This window comes from Salvelinus fontinalis, chromosome 37 (assembly GCF_029448725.1).
Source record: "Salvelinus fontinalis isolate EN_2023a chromosome 37, ASM2944872v1, whole genome shotgun sequence".
Classification (NCBI taxonomy): Eukaryota; Metazoa; Chordata; class Actinopteri; order Salmoniformes; family Salmonidae; genus Salvelinus; species Salvelinus fontinalis.
Window position 1 is genome coordinate 23,610,881 of NC_074701.1, and position 26,871 is coordinate 23,637,751.

Consider the following 26,871-nt stretch of genomic DNA (forward strand, 5'->3'; position numbering starts at 1 on the left):
TCGCGCTGCTGGAGCCGCGCGTCAGGGGAGGGGTACTGTCACGACTTCCGCCGAAGTCGGCCCTTCTCCTTGTTCGGGTGGTGTTCGGCGGTCGACATCACCGGCTTTCTAGTCACCATCGATCCATTTTTCAGTTTCGTTTTGTTTTGTCTGTATTATACACACCTGGTTTCAATTCCCCCATCATGTTCCCTATTTAACCCTCTGGCTTTCATTTCTGTTTTGTCCATGATTGTTTGTGCGTTAGGTGTTGTAGTTGATACGTGTATGTATCTGTTTATTTTCCATTTGTGGAATTGTGCATTTATTTTGAGTAAAACACTGTGGTTTCGCTCAACACCTGTGTCGTGCGTTTGACTCCAAATATTCTCCGCACACAACCCTGACATCCTTTAAGACTCCATAATGTTTCATCTGTAGATTCTACAAAGCAAAACTTGGTATGATATGAAGCTTTACCGCTTCTGTAATATCAATAACACTTTTCTTACATTAATATATGAATTTGGAAAGATTTGATGAATAATTTCTAAATTATGCTTTTAGATATAAATGTCAAATATATTTCAACAATCCTTCCTATAAAGGACCATTATATGGATAAAAAACTAAACAAAACATGGTCTCTTTTTGTTCCGTGTGGATTCACTCTGAAAACCTCTCTGGAAATAATGTATTCACCACCTCAGTCTATAACTCCAACCCTGCATATACCTTGTTAATAGAGCAGTTCAATGACTCATCACAGTAAATGTTAGCAGTCTCTAACAACAGCACTCAGTATAGTATCATTTACCCTATAATCGTCCACTTCTTGTCACGCCCTGACCATAGATTGCTTTGTATGTTTCTATTTTTTGTTTGGTCAGGGTGTGATGTGGGTGGGCATTCTATGTTTGTATGTCTATGTTTTCTATTTCTATTGTGTTTGGCCTGGTATGGTTCCCAATCAGAGGCAGCTGTCAATCGTTGTCTCTGATTGAGAACCATACTTAAGTATCCTGTTTTCCCACTTTGAGTTGTGGGAGGTTATTTTCTGTTTATTGTTTGTTGCACCTTTCAGAACTGCTTGTTGGTCGTTTTGTTGTTTTTGTTCACGTGTTCATCTTTATTAAAAGTATTATGGATACGTACCACGCTGCACTTTGGTCCTCCTCTCCTTCTCCCGACGACAATCGTTACACTTCTACATAACCTTGGTTGTCACAGAATGTAATATTATGTCAAGAGGATTGTCCTTGACAGAGTGTTTGGCATTATCAAGAACAATGGGAAGTGGTCTCTGATTCCATTAAAAACCAGCGGATTCTGGGAATATTTTCAATCATTCTAGCTATTTCTCTCCAAATCTAAATAGCATCCCTGCTTCATATGGCCTTTGAAGACAAAAGAGACCACGTTAAATAAGTTCTTATGGATTCCAAAACACAGATGATGATGATGATCCTCTTACGGTCAAAGGTCATTGCAACGCCCTCCTCCAATGTCTCTATTCCCCTAATCTAGTCTTCTAGACATGTCATCTCCAACAACGTGAGTGGTAAATTTTGCATGTCATACATGGACCTTAATAACATGGTCTGGGTGAACATTTCACCCCCTGCTCAGTCAACTCTGCCTGTCAAAATGGAACCTGCCTTCATTACAAGTCGATGCATTCTTTACATTGAATTCTATTCAGTCTAGTTGTCTTATACAGTTGCTGTATAACACACTGACTGTATTTGCTTCTTTGCACACTAGTCTTTTGACTTCTGATGATGGAATAGAATGCTAATCACATCACTTTAAAGGTAGGTCTAAATCCTAATAGCCTCTGTATGATACAGTTCATGATTCACTAGTCTCACCGTGATATCGCCATGTCTTATGTGACCATGTAGATTCAAAGTAGTAGAGGAAACGTGTGGGTAGTGAATCTTCTCTTTTGTTCCCTGAACACCACACAGTGAAGTACACGTCAACTGACAAATGAAAGGTTGTTTGTCATATATCAGTCTGTGGAGATCATAACAGGTTACCGTTATAGGAACATGACTGTAGTCAAACAAACAAGCTTCACTGGGTCCTCTAAAATATGTTATGTGCTTGATACAGATGTATAAGCATGTCTTCCATCACCACTGCAAGACTACAGTCTCATCTGAAGAGATTTCATTACAATTTCTAGTCGGTAGCCACTTTAATGTTCTATGCAATTTGGCATGTAATGAAAATCGATTGCTGTGATGAGGATCCTTTTGTTCTATGTGGATGGCTATGGTGAATTACTGTTTAATTTCCTAGGAGTGTGTCTGCTACAAATAATACAGTATATCAGCAAAAAGCCTTAGGCCTTACCCCACTGGGCACAGACGTCAATACAACATCTACTCCACGTTGGTTCAACGTAATTTCATTGAAATTACCTGGAAAAAAACGTTGCTTCAAGCAGTGTGTGCCAGGTGGGACTAGTTATATTTACATATCTACCTCAATTACCTCGTACCTCTGAGCATCGACTCGGTACTGGAACCCATGTATATAGCCAAGTTTTTGTTACTCATTATATATCTAATATTACTTTTATTAAGATGTGTTTTATTTTTCTATTATTTCTCTATTTACTTTATCTCTGTATTGCCCTACCCCGGAGGCTCTCAGTAGACTAGAGGTTTTTGAGACACCAAAACTGTGTTTCTCTTGAAACTATGGTGTACACTTTGGTCATGTCGAAAGCATGAAAAGAGAGATCGCTATGGTGAAGCTTAACCTGCCGCCAAGGCCAAATTGCGTGTGTGCATGCGCACGCCAGGATCCACACTCAGAACCACAGCAGTAGTGATGACATTCTGTGTGTCTAAGCAGTTTCACAGTAAGACCAGCCAACCACACTGCTGATGCTAGTCCATGGAGAATGAGATGATAGGTGAAATGATAGACTTCCTGATGGAAGTTTCAACATCACTGTTACTTTATATCTTCAGTGTGAGGCTTTGCATCTACACAATCTAAGTTACATAACAAAACAATCCCCATCAAAATCTGTCCGTTTAAGCTAGATATCAGCTTTTTTGCATTTGATGCGTCTCAATCCACCTCATCTGCGGTGCAAGGTGGCAGAGCTAGAGCGATGTTTGTCAGACCATAAGACATCCCAAAAATCGGTCTTCACACGAAAACATCTATAGCATCCAAACGGTTTAACCTACTATTAAGGGGAGACTCTCACAAACACAATGGTGTTCTCCGTTTCGCTCTACGACCACCATAAGTGTCACTGTACCTGTCTGAAGGTAGTCAATTTAAAAAATAATGAATGGAAGTATGAAGGTAGTTTTGTGCTTACCCAAAAAAGGAGTGAAGACTAGTGTCTTAGACTATAAAGAAATAAAGAATTTGACAGCCAAATTGTAGTAAAAAGCTGCCTTGGCCTTTACAATCTCAGTTTCTCAGATATATCAAGGTCAGTTGCTTATTCAGTTTCCACCTTCTCCCTCCACAACCTAGTCTCAGGGCAGTTTGGAAGATTTGGTACGTAAATCTGTTCCCCTCCAGTTATTGGTACATTACTTTATGTTAGGTTACGTTATGAATGGAATAGTGGTCACACAATATCATATGAATTAGAGGGGGTAAGTTATAATACGGTCATACAATAACATACGAATTGGATGACGTAACTTATCATTAGTATTACCGGCGTATAGTAATATACGTCTTTTTCTGAGACAAGGTTGCTTGTTGTGTCAGCAACAAAGGAGAAAAAGAGCACTAACAACAAGGAGAATTTACGAAAATGGTTAGGTGAATTGGGTTAAGATTAGAATAAAGGTTAGGAGAAGGCGTAGCTAAAAAGCTACAGTTGTCGACAACACGACTTGAACACGCAAATTTTGGATTGCTAGATGATTATGGTATATGCCCACCCATCCTCCTTCCTATAATTTCTGTCTTAAAGTAGAAGTTCACTTGGAATAAAGTGGTTATTTTATGGCATTGCTCTAAAAAAAGCTTATTTGGTTACAATTTGCTCTTTGATTTTTAAAAGAAGGGTAATTACCACCTTCCCACTTGGTTATGAATGCAGCATGAATACTCATGTCTCGAAGACATTTAGTAACTTTTACCTGTGTTGGAATTGCTTATGGCGAGGCTGGTCAGAGCCTGGTAGACCCTACCTACACCTGTGCCAAGTAGGCTAAAATACTGTATATTGGCAGGAATGTCTGTTTAGGCCGAATCCTTTTGTATTTTGGACTCCGTGTTTTTGATGGTATTGTCAGTCTTTTTGAAAATGTTCCTAAATATTTCTGCCAACCTTAATTTATGACCCTAGTTTTGCATCATAACTAGATTTAATCAGTCGGCAGCTTTCAATTAAGGATAGTAGAAGGGTCTAGAAATGCAGACACTGGTGTCGCCTACAGTAGGAATGTTAGTTGTATTGCTGTGATTATTGCGGCTGTCCAGTACCCAATTCCTCTCTTCCCTTGGTCCCTTCCACTCTTCAGTGTTTTGCAGCTCGGTAAAAATAATCTGGAGAGACGAGATGCTACATAGGTTATTGCTTTCTGTGATCCTTGGGATGTCCATGCCCTAAACCATAACCTTAACTGTTACCTTAATTTAACCCTTTTGAATTTCAATTTCAATGTAGTGACGTCAGAGTGTGGACATCCGAAGGATCCCATTTAGGTCATTGCTTGATAGTGACTAAACGCCCGCGCTATACAACCAGTGTTTGATAGAGTGCCATTCAAAAGAACGCAGTTGTGAATTCATAATAATGTGCCTGTGTAAACTCGTATACCTTACCTTATTGCGACAAAACTGAGTTAATTCTGTATGGATATGGAATGTTCATGAAGAGCGCGCAAAGAAGTCGCGTTGATTGATTCATCGGATCTTGAACGTGAGTAACAGCAATATAATTTGGCTACTCGTTATTACCAGCATGTGTAGGCAACATTTGACCGTTTTCTTTTGCCCGATATGCAAACCAAACAAAGTTGGTGGTCCTACTGTGGCTTAATAATGAGAGCATTCTCTCGTAGAGTACTGCTATTCCACCTAGAAATATTTACCCTATTCAGGGGTTGTACTATATAAAGCCTTCACTCCAACTTGTGATGACTTTTATGAACAAAATAAATAATGGAACCGGCAATGTACTTGTTTCTGATAACCAACTTCAACATTTTGCAGAAAATTAAGTTTTGTAAATTAGCCTATCCTGAGTACATTTCAATGCCCATGCCAATATTTTAGCGACAGTGACCATCTTTGCGAGTTGTCAACATTTTAATGTTCTCATCTTGGAATCAAACTAGAGTTTCAACACACAAAGAGCAGCCAGTTAGTTTAATGCTTTGTGGCTATGTACTCCTACAATAGATTGCATTAGAAGACATATAAAGACAAACTGCTGCCTTTATGGTGAACTAAATGTGTACCCATTAATTGAAGATTACATCCACTAACACATTATATCTAACACACTATTGGGGCCAAATTGCATTTCCACCTGCCACTGAGCATAAACTGGTGTAATCAACATTGTTCCCACTTCATTTCAAACCAAAAACTACATCTGATCGCAGTGGAAAACTGGTTGGATTTGCAAAAAGTAATCAATGTAAGGGAATTTCGTATTTTTTTCACTCAACTTTGAACCTAAATCCAATGACATGGTGAAATGTTTTGTTGATTTCACATTGAATTCACAGTAGTTGACAACTCAACCAAATGTAAATCAAAACTAAATATATTATAGAGGTGCTTGCTCAGATAGGAGCTGTGTCAGAAAGCTCTTCTGAGGCAGACTTATTTTTCCTCAGTGAACAGCTGTAGAATATGTCTGTGTCATTCCTGGGGGTCGAATCCTCTTCTAGTCCACCAGAGACTAACCACAAAAGGCTATTCCATGAGGTGGAATTAACAAATTAATTTCTCGGCACATCAGAAATGTAGTTTCTTCTCTCTCACAATTTAATTGTTTCATTACTTTATATCTGAACACACACACACACACACACACACACACACACACACACACACACACACACACACACACACACACACCTGTCAGGTAGGATGGCATTATCATATTGCATGAATCATCCACCGGTATCCAGAGGTGTTTGATGTCTGAATCAGTGGTACAATCTGTCATCTGCCAGATGTCAGAGTGCCCACTGTTTCCTTCTGACGTTTTCTCCACTTCCTCTCCCCCTCCTGTCTGAGAGCTGTGGTAGGCTATTGCTCAGTGCTCTGACGTGAGGCCATGGTAGGTAGACAGATGACCTTTGGATAAACCTGTCTCTGTGGACTCATGTTGACTTACGCTTAAAGTGCCTTTGAGCAAGCGGTGGGTCGGGGTTAGGGAGAAGTGGGTGGTTGAGGTTGGAGGACTTCTTCTTTACTCAGTCTCCCCAGTTCCTGTTTTTCCATGTTTGTGCCCTACCCTGGAGGTTGACTCACTGGACTAGAGGTTTCGTGGTCACCCATAGGCTGAGCAAAAGTTGGGAGCTTTTGAGACGCCAAGGCTGTGTTTCTCTTGGCACTATGTTGTACACTTTGGTCATGTTGAAAGCATGAAAAGAGATTGCTATGGGGAAGCTTACCCTACCCTGCCGCCAAGCCCAAATTGGGGGAAAAAATACTTAGTCATTTTAGGAATAGCTTTTGTGTGTGCGTGCGTGCATGCACAACCCAGGATCCATGCTCAGAACCACAACAGTGGTGATGACAGTCTGTGTGTCTAAGCAGTTTCACAGCAAGAGCAGCCAACCACACTGCTGACCCTAGTCCAGGGAGAAGGAGATGACAGGTGAAATGATCGATAGACTTCCCGATGGAAGCTTCAACATCACTGTTACTTTAGATCTTCAGTGTGACGCTTTGCCTCTAAACAGTGGCAGCTTCTTAGAGTGCTGTAGTACAGTAGACCTCCTTGGAGAGCTTTTGCTCTTTTCTATCCATATACTGTAGCTACATCCTCGGATTGATGGGCTCAGTGGAGGAGTAGGCATATTAGCCTGACGCCTTGACTTGTTTTTGAGTCATGAAGATCGTTATCTGTTGTTTTATGGGTAATACTAACGCAAGCCCCACCCCTTCCTCCATGGCAGCTATTGATTGAGTTGATCGATGCCCAGTTAGTGATCAGGCAGAGAGAGTCTATTCCCCAAGGGCTACTCACATTTAATAGGCTGTGCTGACATCATTTATCTTCTGTGGGCCATAACAAAGATTTAGTGCATTTGCTATCTGCTGTTCCAGGCCATTCACGGTACATCTAACCACAGGATTCCATGATATTCCCACCCATCAAATACATTCCTTTGAATAGATAGATACAGAGACGTATATCTACATTTATGGCTCTAGATACTTGTAATCGATTTTACAGTGGTTTGTCTGTTGCCATGTTATGCTTTTCCACCATTCAGTCATAGTTCCACATCTTCTGTATACCTCCTGTCCCCATTGGTCCATTGCCCCCTGTCCTCTTTCCCCCCTCACTGAAAATGCACCTGTTAAACAGTAGGAGGAACCTTTCAACATAACCTCGGTTGTTATGAAGTTTTAATGACATTAAAGCACCGTGCAATGGTCCCACACTTCAATAGAAACATACAGATCTTAGCTTAAAACCACAGCTTGGTGCCAGATGGCTCAGCACTGGACTGCAATGACCTGCTGTCCTGAACTTGTCAAGACCTCACCAGTGAAAACAGTGTCTTCTGGGAATGACTCTTACAACACTAGGCTAATTATCCTTATCTCTCAAGTGATAGGACATGGACATACAATATAGGTCTTATAGACTCCTTTCAAGCCCCCATTTTCCCAAACTAGCGTTCGCGACCCCATGTGGGGTCACCTGATTTGAAAATGGGGTTGCGAGAGAAACTCTGAAATAAAAAATTGTGCTTGGTTCATAGAATCGGGGTGATTACGCCAGTTTGGGAGCCCTTGTGCTAATGTAATAGTTGCTGCCGGTAAGAGTCTTTAGTTGCATAGATATTAAACCCGTGTTAATGGGGTTGCGAGTTCATTAACTTAGACACAACCCTCCAATGAATGTCAGAAGTTAAAATATTGAGGGAAAGATTTTTGTGGTTACGTGTTCATTACATTTTCAGAAATGAGAGAAAATAGCCTGATGTTGATATATTTCAGTAGTGAATCACTCTCTTTCTCTAACAAAAATAATGGTGGAAAAAAGAAACCTAATCTGACCCAATGAGGTAAATTAATCAGACTTCCAGATCTCTGTGTTCTTCTAAGAACACATTTTGGTTTCCCTGCCAACATGTAACCGGACTTACTCTGGGCCAGGCCTAAGGCTATGTCCCTGCCAACATCTAATTGGACTTAGCCTTAGGCCTGGCCCAGAGTATGTTCTCTACCTGGATGCACTTATTCTCAATGGAGGGTGATGAACAGTGTGCTGTTATTCCAATGCGTTCCAGTCCTTTTTACCACAAAGCCTAGTTTTTACTTATTGTTTTGCACAATATAAATCACAAATCTCCCCTAATAGAAGGGGATTCCTCTCTTATCGCACTCTTTTGCAATGGTTGTGTTTTTGTGCCATCTCTTTCCCAATCCCGGTAGCCCCTCACAGAGTGTTCTGAACAAGACATTCCTCTGGAAGTGGTAAACATGTAGACAGGATTAGTTCACTTTCTTACTCTCCTCTTTAACTGCTTTGCCAAGTCTCTGGAACGACAGAGTATTAAGAGAGAGATGGACTGCACAACAAAGTCAGGCAAGAGTTGTCTATAGTCAGTCAATGTGAGAGGAAGGAGAAATGTAGAATGGGTAAAGGAGACAGAGTATGTGGAGAGAGAGAGGGAAGAGAATACTTTTTAATGTCATATTTTATCTGAAATAATGGCATGATTTATAAAGAGAACACACTCTCTGTAGTATTTTATTTCCTTCTCCTTTTCTGTAGTTAATCCTGCCCAAAGCAGATCTTTGTGAAGGCTGTAAATACCAGGGGTGTAGTGCTGCCAGAGTGCGGAGGAGTGGCACTCCCTCACTTTTTTTCAATTTAAGAATACAATGTACTGTTTAAACTATTTCTGGAAAATGTATTCGGATAAATTCAAAATAAATTATATTTAATTACCACAAAAATTCCATGGAAAATTATAGAATCACAAACCAAATAAATATGTATCGTAGCCTAGAGGTAAATGGTGGTTTCTTCCCTGTCTTCTCTCTGATGGTGGCGAGAATGATGAAGACATATAGACTACATGTGTGCAATGCGGAGGCTCGTCGGAGTCTTGATCACTTTGGCCAATCAGAACATTACAAAAAAATCCAAATTCACTGTGTGTCTGCCTTGACGTTCATAAACCTCCACGGACCCGTCTTGCGCAATGGAACCCAGAATGATATGTGACCACTTGGTTACACCGTTCTGCCAAGGACACCCCAACCAGAGTGGCCACCGCATAGTCCAAGGAGCCTGACTCTCTGGAAGTTGCTATAGCCCTGCTTTTGATATTTAGCCTTCATTGGCTATAGGTTGAGATGCAGGGCCCGTTCTAGCTTGGTATGTCAGGGTGGGCAATTGGAAATGTGAATTGGTCCAAGTTGGAGGTAATAATGCATACATCAATACACCACACCAAAAGCTTGATTTTATGGCTGTTTTAAAACAAATTTCCTGCAATTATTTATGTTCACTGCTTGTTCAATTGATCTGATAGAATGTTTAATCTATGCAAATAAATTATATGAATTGATAGTTCACCTCTCTGTTTTGTTTTGTACAGTACTGGAAATGGTAACCATGGGATATGAACCTAGGTCTCCCACAGAGCAACCAATGTCTTAGACCAATAGGAAATTCCCAATTGGGCTGAGGGCAGACAGTGGTTTTGAATTTCGCAGGCCGGGTTACCTGGTTGCGTGACCATGACCGCCTCATGTCCGCAAAACTAATCAAATCAAAGTTTATTTATAATAGAGTGTGTAAGCTTCACAATACAATGAAATGCCTACTCACAATAAAGTTATCATTGCAAACAGTGCAATGATATTAAGCTGGAGATTGTCTGGTTGGATATTTGCCTTTCCAAAACCAAGCCGATTTTGTAGGGTGTGTTACAGGCCGCGCAATCAGATTGCATTCAATGAAGGTCTTGAAATTGTTGTAAAATTGTAATGATTCCCTGGTGAAGGAAATAATTTTGTTAGGGGTTTTCAATAATGATGTTTGCAAAAAGGATAGCACAACCCACAATGTATTTTGCACTTCTGTAGATCACTTTCTCTGACCCAATTGATAAAAGATCCCACCAGGGTATGTGAAACAGTGCAAAGTATGATTGACTTATTATTGGTGTCTGATCAATCCAAAATATAGCAGAGTGGAGTAATAGTATATGGAATCAGTGATCATTTTATTACATTTTGCACAAGGAGAGTTTTTAAAGATACATTTAAGTGTCACAACTGTTAGAATCAGAGGACTCAAAATACTGTGTTAAAATGTTTAAGTGGCTAAAATTGACTGGTCACCTGTGCTGGATAGTGTAGGGGTAGACAGTGCCTGTGAAGTCTTTAAATGTAGATTCGTTGATGTGGTGAATGTGATGGCTCCCATTAGACGGGTCAGGGTAAAGCAGAGATCTAGCCCTTGGTTTAATCATGAGATTCTAGAATCTATCCAAGCAAGGAATAAGGCCAAATTTAAGAACTCTCAAGAGCAGCATGATTTTGTCCTATATAAACGTCACAGAAATGAAGCATAGAGCAGGATGGATGAAGCTAAAAGGGGTTACTTTGCTGATAAAATCATTGAAAAGAAAAGACCCTAAAAAGTTTGGGAAATAATTTAACTAGGCTGTAGTAGTACTACCAAAAACAAACTAAACAGTATTAGGCTGAACATCAGGGGGGAGATGGTATATGAAAAAGCAGAGGTTGCCAATGAATTCAACTCTTTTATTACTTCTGTTTCCAGTAAGCTGGCTAGCAAGCTGCCTGCCAGTAAGCTGGCTAGCAAGCTGCCTGCCAGTTGTGGTTTGTATGGGAATGACCAAGTCAAGAAGTATTATGCCGAGTTAGGGGTTCAGCCAAACTCTTTTTCTTTTGCAAAGGTAGCAACAGCCAAATAGCAAGTATGCTAGCAGAGCTTAAATGTTCTAAAGCCACAGGCCTGGATAACATTCCTGCAAGTGTAACGGATGTGAAATGGCTAGCTAGTTAGCGGTGGTGCGCGCTAATAGCCTTTCAATCGGTGACGTCACTTGCTCTGAGACTTTGAAGTAGTGGTTCCCCTTGTTCTGCAAGGGCCGTGGCTTTTGTGGAGCGATGGGTAACGATGCTTCGTTGGTGACTGTTGTTGATGTGTGCAGAGGGTCCCTGGTTCGCGCCCGGGGCGAGGGGACGGACTAAAGTTATACTGTTACACAAGGTTTCTTATAGATTCTGCTGAGCAAATTGCCCCTTGTATTACGCATATCGTTAACCTCTCTTTTGAACAAGGCACCTTTCCCAGGGACATTAAACACACTAAAGTTATACCTCTGTATAAGAAGGGGATAAGGTCTGAACCTGGGAATTATAAGCCTGAATCTATCCTCAGTATAACATCAAAGATCCTGGAGAGAGTTGTACATGAGCAAGTGTATTAATACATGTCAACAAACAAAGTCTAATGTATGATTTTTAGTCGGGTTTTAGAAAAACATACTCCACTGATTCATGTCTACTTTACTTGACTGACTTCATCAGGAAAGAGATTGATGAGGGAAATCTCTGTGGAATGGTACTGCTTGACCTACATAACATTTACATTTACATTTAAGTCATTTAGCAGACGCTCTTATCCAGAGCGACTTACAAATTGGTGCATTCACCTTATGACATCCAGTGGAACAGCCACTTTACAATAGTGCATCAGATCTTTTAAGGGAGGGGGGGGGGGGGGGGGGGGGGCAGAAGGAATGCTTTATCCTAGGTATTCCTTGAAGAGGTGGGGTTTCAGGTGTCTCCGGAAGGTGGTGATTGACTCCGCTGTCCTGGCGTCGTGAGGGAGTTTGTTCCACCATTGGGGGGCCAGAGCAGCGAACAGTTTTGACTGGGCTGAGCGGGAACTGTACTTCCTCAGTGGTAGGGAGGCGAGCAGGCCAGAGGTGGATGAACGCAGTGCCCTTGTTTGGGTGTAGGGCCTGATCAGAGCCTGAAGGTACTGAGGTGCCGTTCCCCTCACAGCTCCGTAGGCAAGCACCATGGTCTTGTAGCGGATGCGAGCTTCAACTGGAAGCCAGTGGAGAGAGCGGAGGAGCGGGGTGACGTGAGAGAACTTGGGAAGGTTGAACACCAGACGGGCTGCGGCGTTCTGGATGAGTTGTAGGGGTTTAATGGCACAGGCAGGGAGCCCAGCCAGCAGCGAGTTGCAGTAATCCAGACGGGAGATGACAAGTGCCTGGATTAGGACCTGCGCCGCTTCCTGTGTGAGGCAGGGTCGTACTCTGCGGATGTTGTAGAGCATGAACCTACAGGAACGGGCCACCGCCTTGATGTTGGTGGAGAACGACAGGGTGTTGTCCAGGATCACAAGGCCTTTAATACAGTTAACTACTGTCTCCTAATCTCCAAACTGGAGGTACTGGGGTTAAGCAGTATCCCTCTAGGCTGGGTAAAGTCCTATTTATCAGGAAGGGAGCAAGTAGTAGAGGATAATGGTTCACTGTCTCAGGCAAAACCAATGAGTTGTGACATTCCGCAGGGGAGCGTGCTTGGGCCTCTACTGTTTTTACTGTATATTAACGATATGAAAGATGCTTGTTCTTGCCGTCTTTTCCTTTATGCGGATGACTCGACCCTTCCTGTGTCGCACGAAAGTAAAACTATGTTGGAGAGTATATTTAGCACAGAGCTTACTAACATTAGCAAATGGCTTGGAGATAATGCACCATCTCTGCACTTAGGTAAAACTGAGGCGATTCTTTTTGGATCCAGACCTGAATTGAGTACAGTAGGACCTCTGAAATCAGAGTGGAGTTAAGGGGTGAGGTGCTGACTACTAAAACCTTTGTTAGCTACCTGGGATGCATCCTTGATGGAAGCTTGGGAGGTGTGAGCATGGCTACTAAAGTGCGAGGGAAGGTTAATGCCAGGACTGAGTTTTGGGCTAGAAAGTCCAAGCTGCTTGATAAGGACTCCATGAAAATACTAGCCACTGCCCTTATTCAATGCCATTTTGACTACGCTAGTACTTCCTGGTTTGGGGACTTATCTAAGCTTATGAAGGGCAAGCTCCAGATATCCCAGAATAAGCTGATCAGGGTAGTATTGAAGGTGAGTCCACGTACTCATATAGGCAGGAGCTGCTTTCAGGAACTCAACTGGCTGCCTGTTGAGGCTAGGGTGTCCCAGATTAGACTAGGTATGGTTTACAGGAGTATTTATGGTTCTGCGCCCAGATATTTAACTGACTACTTTCACCATGTTAGGGACACACCCAATCACAGCACCAGATCAGGTGTTAATGTATGCTTATAGAGGTTCAGGAGTAATGCTGGGAAATGTACTTTCTTGTATACTGGAGCCTCCGAGTAGAATGAGTTGCCTCTGCCCTTAAAAACGACATCCTCTCTGGGCAGCTTTAAAAATAAGGTAAACTGTTTGATGTCTTCTGTGCCCATATGAATGACCCCCAGTGGTGGAAAAAGTATCCAATTGTCATACTTGAGTAAAAGTAAAGATACCTTAATAGAAAATGACTACTTCAGTAAAAGTATTTGGTTTTAAAAATACTTTATCAAAAGTAAATGTAGTTGCTAAAATGTACGATATAAGTATCAACAGTAAAAGTACGAACAATTTAACATTCCTTATATTAAGCAAACCAGATGGCACAATTATTATACTTTTTTTTTACATGTAGCCAGGGTCACACTCCAACACTCATAATTTACAAACAAAGCATTTGTGTTTAGTGAGTCTGCCAGATCAGAAGGAGTAGGATCTGGTGCTGTCATACTGTGTTCAACCGTGTTCGATCTTATCTAGCCATCTTGTTTCAAGAGGACCACAATGGAAATAAGTCCCAGATTGTATTGTGTGTTATCCTTCATGATTTTGCTCATGTGCATGGATGGCTTTTTCAACGGTGCTTGTTTTTTCTAAATGGTCGAAGTAATAAACTAAACTATATGTATTTGTATTTACATTAGACTATAGCCTACAAATAGCTATACCAATATACCATGCCTATTAGGCTATAGGTTACTGCACATTGTTGTGGTTTGTTCGTGAACTGGCTGAATGGCAGAGCTATCCTTCAGCATTACAAGTTGGTTCAACAAATGGACGTTAGAGGTAGTTTTGTGGCAACCCAAAGAAAGGGGTTAAATATGTGTTTAAAAAAAAAAAAACATTAAAAAATCTCTGTTAATATATATATCTCTTAGATTTAGGACAGATACTTCAAAACCTTGTTTATTATGATTTAGCTATTGACTGTCCTTTTTGCCATTTCTGAATGTGTTATCCAATGCATTTCTATAGGCTTTAGTAGTAAAGGCCAAAATCAATATCTTTGTTTAAATTTTTTTTTCTTACACCTAAAATTCTAAATCAAATAGCTAAATGATCAATAGTATGGCCATCTTAAATCAATTCCATAGGTAAGCTTAGCACCCCCCCCCCCCTGTCTTAGACTCTAAAGAATTAACATCATTGTGCTATTCTGGGGCTGTCCTTTCAGCACCACGAAGGGCACTCCTATCGCTTGAATTAAAATGACATATCATCAAGATCTGTTGCCTACGCCGAATAGTCATACTCATCACTTATTTGTATTATTGCAAATAGAAGATTATCATTTCTCACAATGGTGCTCATTTTGTAACATTCGATCAAAGCAGGTGGTAGGCCAGATCACCAACAACGAGGAGGCAGCCTATAGGAAGGAGATCAGAGACATGGCAGTGTGGTGCCAGGACAAAAACCTTTCCCTCAACGTGATCAAAACAAAGGACATGATTGTGGACTACAGGAAAAGGAGGGCCCAGCACAGAGAAGGTTGAGTGCTTCCAAGTTCCTTGGTGTCCAAATCACCAACAAACTATCATGGTCCAAACACACCAAGATAGTCATGAAGAGGGCACGACAACGCCTATTCCCCCACAGGAGACTGAAAAGATTTGGCATGGGTCCTCATATCCTCAAAAAATTATACAGCTGCACCATCGAGAGCATGCTGAATGGTTGCATCACCATCTGTAATGGCAATTGTTCCATATCGGACCGCAAGGCGCACCAGAGGGCAGTGCGTGTGGCCCAGTACATCAAGCACGGCAAGTGGTACCGGAGCGCCAAGTCTAGGTCCAAAAAGGCTTCTTAACAGCTTCTACCCCCAAGCCATGATACTGCTGAACAGCTAATCAAATGGCTACCCGGACTATTTGCATTGACCCCCCCCCCCCCCCCCCCCCAACCCCTTTTTTACATTGCTGCTACTTGCCGTTTATTATCTGTGCGTACCCCTACCTACGTGTACATATTATCTCAACTAACCTGTACCCCCACACATTGACTCAGTACTGGTATCCCCTGTATGTAGCATAGTTATTGTTATTTTATTGTTGGTCTTTTATCTTTTTTACTTAATTTTTGGGGGTAAATATTGTCCTTTTGGACAACGCCCCATTCTGAGGTCCAGAGCGCTCTGGAGCAGGTTTTCATCAAGGATGTCTCTATACTTTGCTCAGTTCGTCTTTCCCTCGATCTTGACTTGTCTCCCAGTCCCTCCGCTGAGAAACATTCCCACAGCATGATGCTTGGCATTCAGGCCAAAGAGTTCAATCTTGATTTCATCAGACAAGAGAATCTTGTTTCTCATCGTTTGAGAGTCTTTAGGTGCCTTTTGGCAAACGCCAAGTGGGCTGTCATCTGCCTTTTACTGAGGAGTGGCTGAAACATCTCAAGGATGATCAATGGAAACAGTATGCACCTGCGCTCAATTTCGAGTCACATAGCAAAGGGTCTGAATACTGAATACTAAAAAAAAACATTTGCAAAAATTTCAATACCTATTTTTGCCTTGTCATTATGGGGTATTGTGTGTAGATTGATGAGGGGGAAAAATTATTTCATCCATTTTATAAGGCTGTAACGTAACAAAATATGGAAAAAGTAAAGGGGTCTGAATACTTTACAAATGCACTGTACGCTTTGATTGAAACAATACAAGAAAGGCTATAGTTTGTTAATACCATCTGCTCTAATTCACTCTAAATTAATATTCCCATGAAACTGATTGAGATCAATCAAGTCATTGCTATGGAGATGCAGTTTGGATGTTTCATCGGTAAAACTTGAAGAATTATCATTCACCATTGACCGTGATGATGGCCTATTTTGAAATTAGGTAGCCTCCTGTATGCTTGGTGTTTGAGGGTATTAAAATACAACCTTTTCTTCAGAAAATATGTGTGGGCATATGCAGACGTTGCAATTGGAGGATGCATTTTCTATAATGATATGCTATTCAATTGGCTACATCTGTCGGTACAAACTTTGATTGAGGAAATGTTGACGTCTGAATATATTTAGTTTATACTTTACACTCCCATTCCATAACATGGATGAAAGCGAGTACTTTAAAGGAAGGAGACATCCCTTATGATAGCACTTTGTGTCTTTGAAATCCTACCTAGGAATCCCACTGGGCTGCTGCCTGTCACATTCTCCCATAGCACAGAGAGGGTTGAAGAGGGGGCTGATTGCCGTGTGTGTGTGTGTGGATGGATATGGAGGCTTTGAAATACAGGTGACTGCATAACCTACTCACCAACTGGGGCCGGCTCTTCAGGACGTCCAGGATCCAATTGCAGAAGGAGGTGTTTAGTCCCAGGGTCCTTAGCTTAGTGATGAGCTTGGGAGGCACTATGGTGTTGAATGCTGAGCTGTAGTCAATGAACAACATTCTCACATAGGTGTTCCTCTTGTCCAGGTCGGAGAGAGCAGTGTGGAGTGCAATAGAGGTTGTGTCATCTGTGGATCTGTTGTGGTGGTATGTGAATTAGAGTGGGTCCGGGGTGTCTGGGTTGATGTGATCCATGACCAGCCTTTCAAAGCATTTCATGGCTACAGATGTGAATTGCTGTGGAGCAATATTCATTTAGACAGGTTATCTTGGCGTTCTTGGGCATAGGGACTATGGTGGTCTGCTTGAAACATGTAGGTATTACAGAAAAGGTCAGGGAGAGGTTGAAAATGTCAGTAAAGCCACCCGCCAGCTGGTCAGTGCATGCTCTGAGTATGTATCCTGGTAATCCGTCTGGTCGCAGGGCCTTGTGAATGTTAACCTGTTTAAAGTTCCTAATCACATCTGCTACGGAGAGCGAGATCACACAGTGGTCTGGAACTGCTGGTGCTCTCATGCATGGTTCAGTGTTGAGTTCCTCGAAGTGAACATAGAAGGCATTTAGCTTGTCTGGTAGGCTTGTGTCACTGGGCAGCTCGCGGCTGGGTGTCTCTTTGTAATCCGTGATAGTTTGCACGCCCTGCTACATCCGACCAGCATCAGAGCCGGGGTATTAGGATTCAATCTTAATCCTGTATTGACGCTTTGCCTGTTTGATGGCTCGTAGGAGGTCATAGCGAGATGTCTTATAAGAGTCCGGATTAGTGTCCCGCTCCTTAAGTGGCAGCTCAACTTTTAACTCACTGCGGATGTTGCCTGTACTCCTTGGCTTATGGTTGGGATATTGTGACGACCCTCCCACTCTGTCTGCCGTATTCTTTCTCTTTGCTCTTGTTTTCTTCATTAGGATGCCGGTGGGCGGAGCTGCGAGTGTCGTCAGCAAAATGGGACACACCTGGGCTTGGGTGTGTCCCAGGATAAATACACCTCTTCCTCATTCATTGAGGAGACTCTCTCCATGCAGACACACTTATAGATTTTGTTTGTGGCTGTTTTGTTTGTTTGCATTGGCACCTTTCAACACCCCTCATTATCACATTTTTGCACGCAACCACTCACTTACACTACTGATTACTGACTACACACACCATTGTTAATTGTGTTTAGTTTACTTTAGTTAATAAATATATTTTGTTATTCCTTATCTCCATTTTGTCTCCCTTTTTGTTACAAACTTCGAGCCGGTTCGTGACAATATGTGCGTACGGTCACTGTTGGGGGTTTGTGTGTGTACCTTGGTGGACAGGTGTGTGGGAAAGGGAGAGACCTGCTGTAATGGGCTCCTGAAGACATCCCTCCTCTGTTTACAGAGAAGTTAAGTTAAACATGAGATTTGGGGCTGCAGGGTTTCCATGTCCCTGAGTCTGTAGGCATCTGTCTTGTAACTGCATATCATTACAAGGAGACCTGCTATTTTTAAAGTTTTAATTTGTGTATTCAGGTGTTTCCGTGCCCTCCTGAGTGTGGGCGGTCGGGTGTGTTTTACGTTAGCTCATTCCTCAGCGGTAGAGCAGACTGCCCCCCCCAACAACAAATATAAGACACAGAAGAGAGGGCAGAACCCTGCTTTCAGCTTTATATCTCCCCTCCCTCCTCCACCAGTACCAGTACAGATGTAGGATCTTAATTTGATCACCTTGTTGCATAGGGCCGGGACGATACCAGTATCGCAATACTCATTATTGTGATGGCAAGTAAAACAAAACACAAAGTGGATTTAACTTCTAATGTTGGAAACGAACATCATTATGTTGTTTTCATTTTTGCCATGGGAAAAAATATTATGAAACTGGTATCATCCCGGCCCTACTGTTGCAGGAAATGTAAAACTTGTAGTGTATTTGAGGTTTAAAAAGACTTCTAGATTTCCCTTCACTGGAACTAAGGGGATTAGCCCGAACCATTAAAAAACAGCACCAGACCATTATTCCTCCTTCACCAAACTTTACAGTTGTCATTATGCAATTGGGCAGGTAGCGTTCTCCTGGCATCCGCCAAACCTAGATTCGTCCGTCAGACTACCAGATGGTGAAGCGTGATTCATCACTCCAGAGAACGTGTTTCCAGAGTCCAATGGCTGTGAGCTTTACACCACTCCAGCCGACACTTGGCTTTGCACATCGTGATCTTAGGCTGGTGTGCGGCTGCTCGGCCAGGGAAACCCAAATTTTGAAGCTCCCGGCAAACAGTTCTTGTGCTGACATTGCTTCTAGAGGCAGTTTGGAACGCGGTAGTGAGTGTTGCAACCGAGGACAAACTATTTTTATGCGCAACACGCTTTAGCACTCTGCGGTCCCGTTCTGTGAGCTTGTGGGGCCTACCACGTAGCTGCTGAGACGTTGTTGCTCCTAGATGTTTCCACTGCCCCGGTACCGGGGAAGCTGCAGGGCAGAAATTTGACGAACTGACTTCTTGGAAAGGTGGCATCCTATGACGGTGCCACATTGAAAGTCACTGAGCTCTTCAGTAAGGCCATTCTACTACAAATGTTTGTCGATGGAGATTGCATGGCTGTGTGCTCGATTTTATAAACCTGTCAGCAACGTGCTAAAATAGCCAAATCCACTTATTTTTAAAGGGGTCAAATTACAACACTTTTTTTTTTACATAGTCCCCCCATTTTAGGGGACCAAACGTATTGTGACAAATTCATTTATATGTGTATTAAAGTAGTCGAAAGTGTAGTATTTAGTCCCATATTCATAGCACACAATGATTACTTCAAGCTTGTGACTACAAATTTGTTGATGCGTTTGCTGTTTGTTTTGGTTGTGTTTCAGATTATTTTGTGCTCGATAGAAATGAATGGTAAATAATGTACTGTGTCATTACTCTTATTGAAAATAAGAATATAATATGTTATTAAACACTTACACATTAATGTGGATGCTACCATGATTACGTATAGTCCTGAATGAATCGTGAATAATGATGAGTGAAAAAGTTACAGATGCACAAATATCATACCACCACCCAAAAATGCTAACCTCCACTGTTATTGTAATGGTGAGAGGTTAGCATGTCTTGGGGGGTATGATATTTGTGCGTCTAACTTTCCCACTCATCACTATAACCGCATAGTCATCGTATAATTTCAAATCCAAAGTGCTGGAGGACAGAGCCAAAACAACAAAATACTTGTCACTGTCCCAATACTCATTTATTAATCTGCCATCCTAGAAGTTGTTCGTGTGAGGGGCATTGTACAGAAAAATGTATCAGTGATTGGAACGTCTCTAACAAATGTAACCAATCAGAGTATCAAAGTTGATAATGTCATTGTTTAGGCCGGCTCTGGCCCAACCCATCCGTTTCTGGGACCAATCAGAACAGTCGGAGTGTGTTTGCATTCATAAGCATAATGCTGAAGTTACACACGCTCCTAATGTTTATCTGGCTGACCTCACTCAGCTCAGGTCGATAGATTACAATTTATCTCCTTGGCAGGGAATGAACGCCACGTATAAATCTTGATATTTGCTCCTGCAGGCCCTAATACTCCAATTTCATTCAGAAAACAGAGAAAGAGACAGTGAGACAGATTGGCCGGAGCGATGTGGATGGGTATCCAGGCAACCACCTTGTGGAGAGGACCTCAAACACACAGCATTTTTGGGGGGTAATTGTATTTCTAACTCAGCTCAAGAGCATGTAGACATTGTGAGTAATTCAAATGGAAATATGACTCACATCAACCTTTGCAGCCACCATGAGTGCTCAATGTTACAAACATCTGCTCGGATATCCACAAGGATTCTAGATTATGGTAGAAATTACTGTGAGTGTGTGTTACTGTATCAATCATTCCCTTCCATACGGTATCAAAATATATATAAAATGTATTTTAAATACATTTGCATATTTCCTCAAATGTATGTAATGCCTGATAATATTATTAAATTAATGGCAATGTCATCTAGTCTACAGGGTGGCCAAAGTGGCTCCTAATTCGGCTTCTTAAATTCCTCTCTATGTATTATAGGGCTCTATAAAACGTATTGTAAGGTCCTATAAAGCGTTTTGTAGGGCCCTATAAAATCTGCGTTGTGGAGAACACGGACGGGAGCATAGAATCCAGACATTAAAACTGAATTCAACAATATGTGGTCTAAGGCACTGCATCTCAGTGCTAGAGGCGTCACTACAGACTGTGGTTCGATTCTAGGCCGTATCTCAACCGGCCGTGATTGGGAGTCCCATAGGGTGGCGCACAATTGGCCCAGCATCATCCGGGTTAGGGTTTGGCCAGGCTAGGAGCTGTAAATAAGAATTTGTTCTTAGCTGACTTGCCTAGTTAAATATATGTAAAAAATATATTGAACTGAGTAGGAAATCAACTAAATGTGTTGAAAGTAATAGAACATTCAGTATATTAAATTTGTTTCACCCCTTTTTTCTCCCCAGTTTCGTGGTATCCAATTGGTAGTAGTTACAGTCTTGTCTCATCGCTACAACTCCCGTACGGACTCAGGAGAGGCGAAGGTCGAGAGCCATGTGTCCTCCGAAACATAACCCAACCAAGTCACACTGCTTCTTGACACAAGGCCCATTCAACCCGGAAGTCAGCGTGCACTGCGCCCGGCCCTCCACAGGAGTGGCTAGTGCACGATGAGACAAGGATATCCCTGCCAGCCAAACTCTCCCAAACTCGGACGACGCTGGGTCAATTGTGCGCCACCTCATGGGCCTCCCGGTCGCGGCCGGCTGCGACAAAGCCTGGACTCAAACCCAGAATCTCTAGTGGCACAGCTAGCACTGCGATGCAGTTCCTTAGACCACTGCGCCACTCAGGAGGACGAACATTCAGTATTTTGCCCAAGTTAATCATAAGACATGAACAAAATGCATCAGTGATTTGTATTTTCATGCAACCTTCTGAAATTGCACAGGCATGCCCCAGTCACAGTGCCTTCGGAAATTATTCAGACCCCTTCCCTTTTTCCACATTTTGTTACTTTACAGCCTTATTCTAGAATTGATTAAATTGTTTCCCCCCCGTCAACACACAATACCCCATAATGACAAAGCGAAAACAAGTTTTTAGAAATTTTAGCAAATGTAGTAAAAATAAAAAACAGAAATACCTTATTTACATAAGTATTCAGATCCTTTGCTATGAGACTTGAAATTGAGCTCAGGTGCATCCTGTTTCCATTGATCATCCTTGAGATGTTGCTAAAACTTGATTGGAGTCCACCTGTGGTAAATTCAATTGATTGGACATGATTTGGAAAGGCACACACCTGTTTATATAAGGTCCCACAGTTGACAGTGCATGTCAGAGCAAAAACCAAGTCATGAGTTTGAAGGAAAGTCCTTAGAGCTCTGAGACAGGATTGTGTTGAGGCACAGATCTGGGGAAGTGTACCAAAACATTTCTGCAGCATCAAAGGTCCCCAAGAACACAGTGGCCTTCATCATTCTTAAATGGAAGAACTTTGGAACCACCAAGACACTTCCTAGAGCTGGCTGCCCGGCCAGACTGAGCAACCAGGGGAGAATGGCCTTGGTCAGGGAGATGACCAAGTACCCTATAGTCACTCTGACAGAGCACTAGAGTTCCTTTGTGGAGATGGGAGAACCTTCCAGAAGGACAACTGTCTCTGCAGTACTCCACCAATGAGGCCTTTATGGTAGAGTGACCAGACTGAAGCCACTCCTCAGTAATAGGCTCATGATAGCCCACTTGAAGTTTGCCAAAAGGCACCTAAAGACTCTCAGACCATGAGAAACAAGATTCTCTGGTCTGATGAAACCAAGATTGAACTATTTTGCCTGAATGCCAAGCATCACATCTGGAGGAAACCTGGCATCATCCCTACGCTGAAGCATGGTGGTGGCAGCATCATTCTGTGGGGATGTTTTTCAGCGGCAGGGACTGGGAGACAAGTCAGGATCGAGGGAAAAGAAGAACGGAGCAAAGTACAGAGAGATCCTTGATGAAAACCTGCTCCAGAGCGCTCAGGACCTCAGACTGGGGAGAAGGTTCACCTTCCAAAAGGACAACGACACTAAGTACACAGCCAAGACAACACAGGAGTGGCTTCGGGACAAGTCTATGTATGTCCTTGAGTGGCCCAGCCAGAGCCCGGACTTGAACCCGATCGAACATCTCTGGAGAGACCTGAAAATAGCTGTGCAGCGACGTTCCCCATCCAACCTGACAGAACTTGAGAGGATCTGCAGAGAAGAATGGGAGAAACTCCCCAAACACAGGTGTGCCAAGCTTTTTTTAACCTTTATTTTACGTGGCAAGTCAGTTAAGAACAAATTCTTATTTTCAATGACGGCCTAGGAACAGTGGGTTAACTGCCTTGTTCAGGGGCAGAACGACAGAGTTTTACCTTTCAGCTTGGCGATTCAATCTTGCAACCTTTCGGTTACTAGTACAACGCTCTAACCACTAGGCTACCTGCCGCCCCGCTTGTAGCGTCTTACCCAAGAAGACTCAATGCTGTAATCGCTGCCAAAGGTGCTTCAACAAAGTACCGAGTAAAAGGTCTGAATACTTATGTAAATGTGATATTTCAATTATTTATTGAAAACAATTATCAAAAAATTCTACAATTGTTTTTCCTTTGTCATTATGGGGTATTGTGTGTTGACGAGGGGGGGGGGGGGGACAATTGAATCAATTCTGGAATAAGGCTGTAATGTAACAAAATGTGGAAAATGTCAAGGGGTCTGAATACTTTCCGAAGGCACTGTATGTGCGGGGCGAGCGTATGTCTACACTTTGTATAGCTGTTAGCGATGATGCTAATGATTACCTTCTTCTGGTAGTCTAAAAACGGGTAGCTGGAGCCATCTAAGCAGTTGGCTGTATCAGAAGTGATCTTGTGTGTATGTGCAACTGTGTGCTGGTGAACTACAGAATAAAACTCTTGATATGGACACATCAATACCGCCTCTACTCTCATGACCGTCACTTCTGTAGGCCAGGGTCTCCCAAACTCGGTCCTGGCCCCCACTCTTGGGGGCACGTTTTGTTTTTGCCCGAGCATGACAACAGCTGATTCAAATAATCAAAGCTTGATGATGAGTTGGTTATTTGAATCAGCTGTGTAGTGCTAGGGCAAAACCCAAAACGTGCACCAAGGGGGGGGGCCCAGGACCGAGTTTAAGAAATCCTGCTCTAGAGCCGTTGTCGCCGTCGCTGGAGCGCCACCGCAGCCGATTCTCCCCTAGTTGGCCCTGCCTGAGAGACACTACTCCAGGCCCCACCGTCTGGAGCTTATATCGCGCCCCCCCCCCCCCCCCCCCCCCCCCCCCCCCCTTGTGTTGGTCTAGCCGCTTTCCCGAAAGACATCCCTCTAGTTACCCCGGGCAGAGGAAAGGAAGCATCGGGTTTGCTTCTGCTCCCCGGAGCGGCCTTAGCTCCCCAGCAGATGAAGACAACTGCAGAGTGCACAGTCTACCACACCAAGGTCTGCACCCCCCTCAGCCAGAGCTTCGACTACCTGTGAATGCCTGTCGGCTGTGAATGCCCTCACCCGCAACTACTTAATGCTGATTGTTAAGGTTCTGACTCACTGCAAGGCAGATGTGTCCATATCCTGTTTTATTTATCTTCATTACCACCACATGTAGTATTAACACATAAGCACACTCTTCAGTGATTTAGAAATCGACTTGTGGTTCTGAAAGGCAATACCAAACAATGTTGTGAGCTATGCAACGGGAATATCTACTCAGGAGAGATTGGCGTAGCATCTGTACAGGGATATTCACATAACAGCATACACATTTACAGCAGTATATTTATAAACATATCTCAGAGAGAGAACTAATTACTTAGACAGGCTAGATTTATGGCCCTCTCTGCTGACTGGTGGAAATCTTATCTGAGTCTGGTGCCTGAGTCATGAATCTTACTGTGCATGCTGTAGCATGGAAGACGGTCTCTGAAACTCCTAGAACCTCTCACCAGCTAGAGAGCTTATCAGATAAATCAAATGCGCATGCGGAAGCGCTCCAGGGGTCTAGAATCTTCTACTAACTTTAGCTGGCATATAACACTCTCTTCCAGTAATAGTAACATGCACCTCATACTGCTTTGTTTTTACACTGCTGCTACTCGCTGTTTATTATCTATGCATAGTCACTTTACCCCTACCTACATGTACAAATTACCTCAACTAACCTGTAACCCCGCGCATTGACTTGGTACCGGTACCCCCTGTATATAGCCTCATTATTGTTATTTTATTGTGTAACTTAAAAAAAAATGTGTTTGTTTATTTAGTCAATATTTTCTTAACTGCATTGTTGGTTAAGGTCTTGTAAGTAAGCGTTTCACGTTAAGGTCTACACCTGTTGTATTCGGTGCATTGATTTAATTTTATACTCCTAATAATAAATATAATGATGCTATAGGCCCATTAAATCGGCAATATGTAACTTCTTATACCTTCCGGTAACCTGCCTCACCCAATGTGATACGGAGCCGCTATTATTTATAAATTTTAGACCTTATAGCCAGAACCACCTAGCCATCAGAAGCTAACCAGCTAATTAGCTACAAGCTATTTAGTCATTGTTAGCCACTGCTAGCGGCCTTTACCTTCTGCACAGATACCAGCCCTTTTAAAAAGATATATTTTTAGGCTGGATAATACTCGCCAGCCTACCAGTATCGGACTGTCTCTCCACTACAACACCGGGTTCCTGCCGTATACCCTGGACCAGTACTCTAGAGATCTTCACAGCTAGCTAGCACCCACCGAGTTACCCAGTACCGAAGCTATCCCTGAGGCCCACCTCCCGGCCTACTCGGCTAGAACCCACTACTCCACCGGATCCTTGCTGTAAGCTCTGGACTTTGTCACCGGATCACCGCTGCTACCGAGTGGCTATAGTGGCTAACGCCCCTGCCCCGATGCTAGCACCAGTTAGCCGTGAGCCAGGCGCAGACTAAATTACTACAACTACAATACCTCTTTCGTCATCTGGCTTGGGTCCTTTGTCGACACGGTGCCCCGCCGCACCACTACGACCGGTCTGCCGACGAATACTCCATCCACTGTGCCTTCAAGCGACCTCCGTCGGACATCAGAGCAGACGCTTCTATTAGCCCCGGCCTGCTAACTTAAAACGCCGTGTCTCCCGCGTGCTAGCGTAGTGGTGACTACGCCGCGGCTTCCCTGTTCCATCTATTGCTGCCCCCTGGACCCTATGATCACTTGGCTACATAGCTGATGCCTGTTGGACTGTCCATTAATCACGGTACTCCATTCTGTTTATTTTTTGTTTATCTGTCGACCCCAGCCGCGAACTCCGCTGTTTTCAATCAGGATCTCAGCGATCACTGCCTCATTGCCTGTATCCGCTATGGCTCCGCGGTCAACCGACCACCCGTCATCACTGTCAAACGCTCCCTAAAACACTTCTGCGAGCAGGCCTTTCTAATCGACCTGGCCCGGGTATCCTGGAAGGATATTGACCTCATCCCGTCAGTCGAGGATGCCTGGTCATGCCTGGCCTCCTCCCAGCTGCCCACTGCACTGAGGCTAGGTAACACGGTCACCACCGATAAATCCATGATAATCATAGCAGATGTTTTGACAGAGCTGCAAAACCTGGACCCGTACAAATCAGCTGGGCTAGACAATCTGGGCCCTCTCTTTCTAAAACTATCCGCCGCCAATGTTGCAACCTCTCTTTCGTATCGTCCGAGATCCCTAAAGATTGGAAAGCTGCCGCGGTCATCCCCCTCTTCAAAGGGGGAGACACTCGAGACCCAAACTGTTACAGACCTATATCCATCCTGCCCTGCCTAGTTAAAGTCTTCGAAAGCCAAGTTAATAAACAGATCACTGACCATTTCGAACCCCACCGTACCTTCTCCGCTGTGCAATCCGGTTTCCGAGCCGGTCACAGGTGCACCTCAGCCACGATTAAGGTACTAAACGATATCATAACCG

The 26,871-nt window shown here is 43.0% G+C and overlaps 1 protein-coding gene across 2 annotated transcripts in view; it reads left to right on the forward strand.

The window, feature by feature from the left end:
- The first annotated feature begins 4,478 nt into the window (after positions 1 to 4,478).
- The window catches only part of LOC129836391 (carbohydrate sulfotransferase 15-like), a 35,310-nt gene continuing 12,917 nt past the window's right edge, over positions 4,479 to 26,871 (forward strand). The window contains exon 1 of one of the 2 annotated variants that reach the window (XM_055902488.1): positions 4,479 to 4,894. The gene's annotated coding sequence lies outside the window, so the exon portion shown is untranslated. The remainder of the gene's footprint in view (positions 4,895 to 26,871) is intronic. The other variant, XM_055902487.1, reaches the window with a different exon arrangement.